The sequence below is a fragment of the Filicampus tigris genome, chromosome 12 (assembly GCF_054856515.1).
Source record: "Filicampus tigris isolate MCC_2025a chromosome 12, RoL_Ftig_1.0, whole genome shotgun sequence".
NCBI classification, from domain to species: domain Eukaryota; kingdom Metazoa; phylum Chordata; class Actinopteri; order Syngnathiformes; family Syngnathidae; genus Filicampus; species Filicampus tigris.
The window spans coordinates 12,940,862-12,950,710 of NC_141228.1; positions in this window are offsets into that span (position 1 = coordinate 12,940,862).

Sequence of the window (9,849 nt, forward strand, 5' to 3'; positions counted from 1 at the left end):
GACGAAATACAGTACTGTTGTTTATATAATATTTATTCAATAGTTATCTCTCACCAGTACTTCTAAATGTGCACAATCATATGAGGCCCCCTGGTGTCAGAATTCATTGAAGGACGAGACCTCAAACCCCACCATACCCCCCGCCCGCCACTGCTCTGTTACCGTAAATTTGAATCCATCTTGAGTCGACAGTGAGGCAGCAGTCGCGCACTCTTTTGATTTCCATGCGACATTCCTCACCTGGGCCACAGTCCTCGCCCTCCGACCTTCCCGTCAAGCCAAAAGATGAATGCGGGAAGGGTTCAAGGTGAAGTTTAATGGTAAGCGAAGCCGAAAACATGGATGTGGTAAAGAAGAGAGGCGTCATCTCTGTGACATTGATAAATAAAGGTTCGCTACGCTAGAAAGGTGGACTTTCTGAAACCTGGTATAAGTATAATGAAACCTGGCATTGGAACACATTGAGTTGAATATCTACTTTTTTCTATTTTGTGTTACTTTTGCCTAGGAGAGACATAGGGAGCCAAGAAAAGATGTTTATATTGGAAAATCGCATTACTGATTTTGACTTCACAGCAGAAAGTCAGACTTGACTGTCGTCAAAAACTGGCCCACACTTCCAAATTGGATATCAGACATTAAAACCCCCTCCAAGGATGTTTTTCACCACTAAAACGACTGAGCTCGGGCCAATGACTATCTATTCAAGTCTGGTAGTTATTTTTTCCACTTGAGTTAACCTGGATGTATGATTTGACGTGAATAATCTTAACAATTTAAGCATATTCAACGCTGTGTGGTGTTCCAAATTTGGATTGTTTGGCATTGTCAGAAGTCACTGTTAGGTAATCCGCACACGCATGTGTATGTGCACGTGTGTGGGTGTGGGCGTGGGTGTGTGTGGGGGTGTGGGTGTGTATGGGTCAGACCCAGGGCTTCCACGGGAGTCCTAGCGAGCCAAACTATAAGTCCGTGCGGCCCATGAGGGAGCCTCCATCAGAAGCCATGCAGGCGTTGATGCTACTGTTGCTGACCTTTGTAAGTCCCTTTCTCCCATCTAATACAACATATACCGCATTTTTACGAGTAGAATTGTATTTATTTTACAGAACTATACTTTTATTAACTTTTTTCATTATACGGAAACTATTTCATAGCCTCATGTAGACTTTTGACTGCTAGACAGGTTTTTTTACCAGCATATCAACAATGAAATAAGGGAAAAACACTGAATAATTCCATTGAAAATTGTGCATGAAGCTAATAGCCTACATGTCTTTTCTACTAATGAATTCAGAATAAAGTAAAATCACATCATCGTTTTGTTTTAACCAGTGAATGAACTTGTTTTTGCAGTATATTCTATAATTTTGCATTTTACGTATATACTTTTTACTGGATGAAATATTTCACAACCAATTTTTATGAAATGACACCACAGTACTAATAGTGACTTTGTTATGTCTGTATTATACTGTTATTTATTTTCCACATCAACCTTGAAAATTGAAATTATTAAAAACAAAGCAATTACAATGAAATATCCAGAAATATAAACATAATATGACATGAATGCAATAATAATGATGTGTAATTAAATATTTTTTTAAAAAAAAGCTCTTATGTGAATGTGGTGTCTCTAACATAAAAGATGACCATTAAAATCATAATAATAATAGTAAAATAATAATAATAATAATAACAATTCCATTTTAAAAAAATAGACGTGAAATAGTCTTTTCTAATTTAAGATTTTTCACTATTTCAAAATAAAAAAATAAAAATTATGTTTTTTTTTTTTGTTTTTGCTCTCTAATGTATACCTTTTATTGACAGATTAAAAAGTTCCTAATTTAAACTATTCAGCTTATCCCTAGCACAATTATTTTTTCAAAAATGCAAAACAAAAACCAAAAACTGCTTTTATTTGTTTCACCCTGTAATTGTTACATTTTCTGACCGATTCAAATGGTTCCAATTTTAAACTGTTCAGCTTATCCCTACAGCGTTTTTTTCTTAAATTTCAAAATAAACCCCAAAAATTATTTTTGTTTTTTCTCCTCCAATTTGTACCTTTTTTAACCATTCAACCCATTCCAACTTTACAGCTCATTCTAGCTCATTGTATATCATTCCAAGTCATTCAATATCATTCCAAATCATTCCACAAATTTTCATTAAACCTCTCGGCCTTCACACGCAATTTCTCCAGAAATTGCAGTCTCTAGTTAAAATATTGTAAACAAGAGCTCCCTTGGAATTTGTAATTAGCATTCAGGAGGTGCAGTCGTGTGAAGCTATTAGTAGATAATGTAAACAACTGAAGTTTTCTAACAGCCAATAGTTGATATGTCAGCAAGTAACACACATACAGAAGGATGTTATGATGAATTTTAATATTCAGTCAGTGTACCTAATTTTTGGCTAGTTAACGTATGTAATGGAAAGATTTCATTTGTAAACTATTCTGCAACAAATAAAGTGATTTCATATACAATGTTAAGGTCAGGGAGGGTTGATGAGGGCAACAGGGAGGGAAGGTGAGTGTGCTCTCAAAAAGTCTTTAATTTAAAAAATATAAAGTAAACGAGGCATTTTGGAATCACCAAGAAACTCAATTAACGAAAGTCCAAAATAACAAATAAAGAACACACCCAGACTGAACTCACTAGCACATTAAATGACAACTTGCAGGAACTGCACGCACACAGACAGCAAAATGATCCAACAAATGACTGGAGGCAGGGAACTAAATAAAAGCAAACTAATGAGACAACGGGGAGCACCTGAACAAGACACAAGTGGCTGAGGGAGCTGAAAGGATGACAAAAGGAACCGGGTAGATGAGTGCAGGTGGAAACAAAACCCCAGCAAGACAGACATGAAGCAAACGTCAAGAAAACAAGACATAACACGTAGCAAAACTAAATATAATCTAAACAAAAAGACAAACATAACATACTGTACAGAATGTTTTTTTTAGTTCATTTGTGTCCTGCTGTGTGTTTTATGGTCCAGGGAACCATTAGGCAAATGACTCAAGCGCCGGGAGGTCCAACACTGGTCAAAGGGGACTGTCTCCATGACGACCACAGCTGCTCGGCTTTGACAGGCACACAGGTGAGCCATAAAACTCTTGAAAATTGTCACATTGTCACACACATTGGGCGCTACAACATCCATTTGACGGATGAAAGTTAAGGTGTGTGTTTAAAAATGGAGCGTGTGTGTGCGTGTATGTGTGTAGGTTGTGCTGTTTACATGTTGGTGCGGATGGACATTACTTCATAATAATCATCCTGGCGTGTCTGCAAGTGTTTGAGATGGCAGAGCTCCTGCCTGTCTGTCCGTCTGGAAATAGTTTATCACTGGCAAATTCAACATTCTGAAGAAAAAAAAAAAAGCAATTTGTTTTGGACTGTAGCTGCACCTCATATGTGCATGCAAGCCCATCAGGAGTTTGTTTTTTCTCACGGTTAATGAAAAGACCCTCTGTGTGGCTTGGTAATACAGTGTATTCACAAAGTTGTCCTGTTTGTGTTGTACTGACCTGTAACATTTGAAGCCTAATTCTAAATAGTGTGATAGGCAGAGTTGGGCATTTGACAAAAAATTGAGCGTCCCTCAGCCATTATCCGTCAGCAGCGAGGGTACCCTTCTGTCGTCCGTCATCCGTCAAAAAAAAAAAATAGTACCCGTCTATAGGCCGGTCCGCCTCTACTTTTAAACGTCTGTCCGTCGGCGAGTCCGACTAAACTATCACTCGCACATTGATATGTATAGTTTTTATCCTGGAATTCACTTCATTGTTTTGAAATTATATTATACGATTTGTTACGCTAGTCGCTGTCATTAGCAGCTAGTGGCTAGCCACTGTAGCTGCTAGCGGCAAGTGCCTGGTACACTCATGACAGCCAGGGGAATGTTTTTTAAAAGTGAAAAAGAATCCTACCATTGATGCTGAGAACCTGACACTGTTGCAGTTCCTATTGATCCATTTTTAATAAGTACAAGTACAGTTGGCAAAGCTGCACAGTAGTTTCACTGTCACTTCTGGTCGATGATGTTCTTGCACAATATGGAGCAGCCATATGAGTTGAGGAATTATTCTATTTAATTCTTATTCTAAATCCCAATATTAATCATAGGGCCGTGTTTTGTCTAGTGCTGTTGGCACTGATGACATTTTTGTGTTTTTGTTGCCCCTTGAAGTTGTTCTCATTGTGTTTCTTTTTGTCCAACATTTTCAGGTAATTGGCACGCTCAATGAGGTGACTGCTCCATCTTCCCACATCAGCCAGCTATTATCTGGACCTCACAACTCAGAAGGCATGAGTAGTCATGCTAAATCCACTGAGATGACCTCAGTGGATCTAGGACCCGTCAAACTGAAACCTCTGAGTAAGGAGCAAAAGCAAGATGGCGATAATGAACCAGATGCTTTATTAATGTATCCTCTATGGAGGGGAACACCAACTCTTTCCCCCAATCAGGATTTAACTGAATCTCATTTTCCATCTGGTGCACTTGAGAAGGACACGTCACTCTTGGAAAGTCTTGAAACAGCTATTTTAAGTCCTCACGTTCAGCCTGAGTGGCCGACAGTGTCAGGTCCCTCATCAGATTCAACAAGTTCAATGGGCTCTGCACAAGTTAGAGACATCACCTTGAACTTTGGGAATATGGCTACCAGCAGCCATTTATCAGCCAAAGTTGGAGAATCGTCACCTCCAACAGAGGAATCGCCAATCTCTGCTGTTTCGGCTTTCAGATCAATAGGAGGAAAAATGTCTCCTGAGAGAATAACAGAGGAGCTTTTTAATGCACAAGTCCCAAGCCTAAATGCGTATACTCTCGCTCCCAGCGGAGAAACAGGAAGTAGGCGAGAAGGAGAAGCAGTGGCTAAGGAAGATCCCAATGAGAAAGCGGGAGACACGCTAGAAACAGAAACAGAACAAAGACCACAAGAGCTTCCTGGAACAGACAACGATGAAGACGATGAAGACTTGAGAGCAGGGAACAGTCAACTCCCTGAGGAACATGAGCCACTATCAACTGACGATATTACTACGTTGAGCCCTGGAAAATCCCTCAATTCAGAGCAAGAATCGCCACCTAATGCTCCCACAGTAATTAACCAGCATCCTCAACACACACCCGGTGGACAACGACTAAGACCAGGGACCCAAGGTCAAATGGTAATTTTATGTTTAATAATTTTATTTGAATGCTGGATGGTAGCATACAAGGAATTTCTGTTTGAAAATAACTTACTGTACGGTACTTGTGTGTGCGGGGGTGTGCGTGTGTGTGGGTGTGTGTGTGTGTGTGTGTGAGCAGAGAGAGAGAGAGAGAGCGAGAGAGTGGTGAATGTCTCCCTCACATGTCTCAATGGTGGTATTTCATTTTAGATTTTAAAAACTTAATGTAAATACTGTGCATGTGTATATATTTAAATTGACAGTGTGTTGAATGTTTTGATTTTTCAAAGATCATTCATTTTGAAAATCCACTATTAATTTCAGTAATATGCGAAAAAAAAAATATGATCTATCACATCAATGTACATTTTTTTTTACATGGTGACGTAATCTCTAATTATATTACATGGGGCACGTCTCCTCTACAGGAGGCTGCCATGTCTCACCGCCATCTTTCTACTACGGGTAACCGAAGAAGAAAAACTTAGCTAACATAGTTCCTCCACATCATGACTACAGCATGTGTAATAAATGCAATGCACTTACTTTGTCACTTGAGCAAATACTAGAAGTCGTTTGTGATAACATTTTGCTTGTACCTCTGCTGAAGAAATTTGTGGTAGGCTTGCGACTTGTGGTGTGTCTGAGGCACCATAGTGCACACGCTTCAAAATGCACGCACGTTGAGCTTAGGTCGTTGCATTCTATTTGTTCACCACTAGATAGCACTACATTTGACACATTGGGCCTTTCAAGAATATGCATGTATGTAATGTAAATAACAAACTGTATTCATATACTGTAAATAGGATTGACTAATTTAATTTGATTATACATTTTTATATATTATTTTTGCTCTGTGAAATATATTAAATAAAGTTAATATATATAAATATAATTATAAGTACTAGTACTAGTAGTAGTAGTTATTTATATGGTCCTGGCTCTTTTGGTGTGCAACACAAAATATACAGCATCGCGTAAATTGAATTTCTACTTGAGGCACTGTAACATAAGTAAACTTAAAAAAAATAAATAGATAAGAAAAAAAAAGAAAGAAATGCTGTTTTATTAAGACATTTCTATCTATTTTATTGGTTATCATTCTAAGCATACTAATGTAATCACTAATAATAATTAACATTTTTTACATCCATTAACTGTATTGTATATGTAATTTTCCTCTCAGGGCCTGCAAGGACCACCGGGTCTAGCAGGACTTCCAGGACCAAAAGGAGACAAAGTAGGTGATGGATTAAAAACTTCACTCAAAATGGTTTCATTCTTTTTTTTTTATTTTCAATTGTAGCCACTGATGTCAGTGATGATGGTGGTGATGATGGTGATTCACGAACCTGACTTTTATGCGGGCAGCGTGGGTTCAGTTTCCACTCAGTGCTGGCGTGAATGTGAAAATGAATGGTTGTCTGTCAATCAGGGGCGGAGCTATGGGTGACCCAGATTGACAGACTGCCCACCCAGTGAGATTCATGAAAAAATATATACTTTTACATTTTTTGTAAATTATTATGAAATAATTTTTGAATTTGAGTTTCGTTGTGTTTTTTTTATTGTATTGAATATTAAGAATGGCATTATTGTGATTGTCTAAGGAAGATCTGAACTTCATATTTTTCAGTTTGTCATTTTATTTGAATACACGATGTGTCGGGACAGGAAGATTGTGCTCAGTGAGGGAAATATTCAGGTCCACCCTGATTTTTTCAGGCCCACCCATTAGCCACGTTCTGCTTTCCGCCCCTGCTGTCAATATATGTGCCCCGTTATTCGCTGGTGACCATGCAGTACTTTCACCCTCAGTACGACAATATAGGTTCCAGCTTCATGTAAGCCTTAACAGTATAAGTGTTAAAGAAAAAGAATGAGGGAAGATTCATTATCCAGCGTTTGTAGGTCCCTTGAAAGGTGCTATACAAATCAAAGTGTGCAGTTGTTTTTGTTGTTGTTAATTGTTAACAGTGTTTCTTTTAGTTTTGGTTTCACTTTGACAATTACATTCTGTCTTGCTTTGTATTTACCGGTACTGTATGTGGAAGTAACTCACAGTTTACAAACTAAACTTGTGCTGTGCCATTATGCAAAAAGTCCAAACAATAGCAATAATTGAGAGCATAATGTTTTGTTTTGTTTTGTTTTTTCCTCTTAGGGTTATCAAGGCGAAATAGGAAGAACTGGACAGACTGGATACATGGGCCCCATTGGTCCCCCTGGGATGCCCTCTATTGTTGTATTTGAAACATCCGAGGAGGAGTGGGAGGTATTCAAGGTTAAAACCGCTTCTGTTACGCTGGATATTAATGTGACCCACTCATTTTAATCCCAGTTGAAAGAATAACAGTTATTTCGTCTCATTTCCTCATAGAAAAAAAAATTCTACATTAAGCTGATTTCTTCATGGCCGGTTTGTGTTTGATTTGAGAAACCGAAACAACATGTTTATTATTATTTGTTTATCTCAATTATGTATGTTTGTTTTTTAACTTCAGAAGCTAAAGGGGGGTCCAGGACCTAGTGGACCTCGTGGAAATATGGGACCAATTGTAAGTAGCCATATAAGAATTTTTTTTTTTTTTCATTTCATTTAAATGAATAGAAATGCATTAATCCATTTCAGCCTTTGGCCTCATTCTGGTATATGCACTTTGGCTACTGGGAATTTCACAACTGACTCAGTAAACCTCAATAATATTATATAATATACTGATATTTGGCAGTTTTTGAAGAGGGTAAAGAATGTATGCCTGTGAGTATTGTTATACAGTATTGTCTGTCTATATGAATAGTTTATGGCTGTGTTCACATTGCAGGGGAATGATGCCCAATTTGGATTTTTTGTTAAATTTGATCTTTTTATGTACTTATTCACATTAGAAAAACTTATAATGTGAACGGAATGTGTCCGTGAAGTGACACGCATGTTTACAAAACAAAACATGGAGTGATGCGCATGCGCACTAAACCCAATGTCACGTGGCGCAGTGTTTACTGATTAAATATGGCCCTGCATTTGTGGCAATTCAAAAGATTTTGTTCTTGAAGTGACCGGTCCGCCTAATATTTATCAGTTCTAAAGCATTTTCGCTTTGCCACTGTTTTTTGCTCCTTTGTCCGCCGTTGCTTTTCACAGCGTCTGTTTTGTCAAATAATTATGATGTTTGTCGCCTTGTGATGACATGTGTCGGATGAGCACGACCTGAGCAACCAGACTGCAGTTGCATCAGATGCATATTTGATTTATATCCACATACGAAAGAGGCCTGTGTTAGATTAAAATAAAAATAATAATAATAAAAATTGTACTGGTCACATTGCATGAAAAAAATCAGATACCTGTCACCAATGTGTTCCACAGGGTTAAATTTTGGGACCCCTGCTTTTTTCGCTGTATTTGTTACCCCTGGGTTCCAGCCTAAGAAAGCATTGTATTTGCTTTAACTGCCATGCAGATGCCACTCAGATCTTTACCCCACTGAGCAAAAATCACGCTTTTTCATTCAGGCCCTTTTTATTCTGTCTGGTGTAAATCAAGGCATAGATGGCACTGACTTTCTTGACTTTCAATGAAAAGAAAACAGAAGTTATATACCCTGCTGACTTGGGCCCCCTGGCGCCTTATCAAAAACTAACAGTCTTTAACGTGGATTTTAAATTGGACTTGCAAATTAGTGCTGTTGTTAAATCCAGATTTTTTTTTTTTTTTTTTAGAATTTCAGGCAGGTGGCTAACGTAAAGCCTCTCCTTTCTCAACAGCACTTAGAAACAGTAATCCATGCTTTCGTTACATCTCAGATGATTACAGGATTACTGTAATATGCTTTATTTTGGAGTCAGCCAGTCCTCGCTGAAGCGTTTCCAGTTGGTCCAAAATGCTGCTGCTCACCTCCTAACTGGAGCTCCTAAGAGGGAGCACATAACTCCTATTCTGCCCCCTCTTCATTGACTCTCTGTAAATTTTAGATTTCATTTCAGGATTATTTTATTTGTCTTTAAATCTTTAAATGGTCTCGCTCCACCTTACCTCTCTGAGCGCCTCCATCCCTATGCACCTGCCTCAGGTCAGCGGACCAAATGCTACTGGAGGTACTGAGGTCTAAGTGAAGGTAGAGGGGGCACTAAACTTTTGCGTTGCCGGTCCTTCTCTTTGGCATGACCTGCCACTAAACATTAGGCAAGCACCCTCTCTGTCCATTCTTAAAACTCGTCTTAAAACAAATTTCTATTCTATGGCTTTCGACTCAGCATGATGCTCTGTAATGTTTTAGTGTTTGATAGTATTTACGGTATGTTTTTTTATGTTATTCATTTATTGTTTTAATTGTATTTTTTTATGTCTAATTTTTACTCCATGTAGAGCACTTTCTATGCAGCGATGGTTGTTTTTAAAGTGCTCTGTAAATAGAGTTGAGTTGAGAACTTTTGGCCGATTCTGTGCCTCCAGCTTTGTGAGAAATCTTTGAGGAAGAAACTTTTATTTTCCCTAAAGTTTTACTTGGATGAGTGTGGCGTGGAACAATTTTCAGGTACCTGAAAAAAATCATATCACAGCCATACAAAAGATGAATAATGTGTCTAATTTTCTCTCTAAGGGGTTGCCTGGAAAAACTGGGAAGCAAGGCCGGAAAGGAAT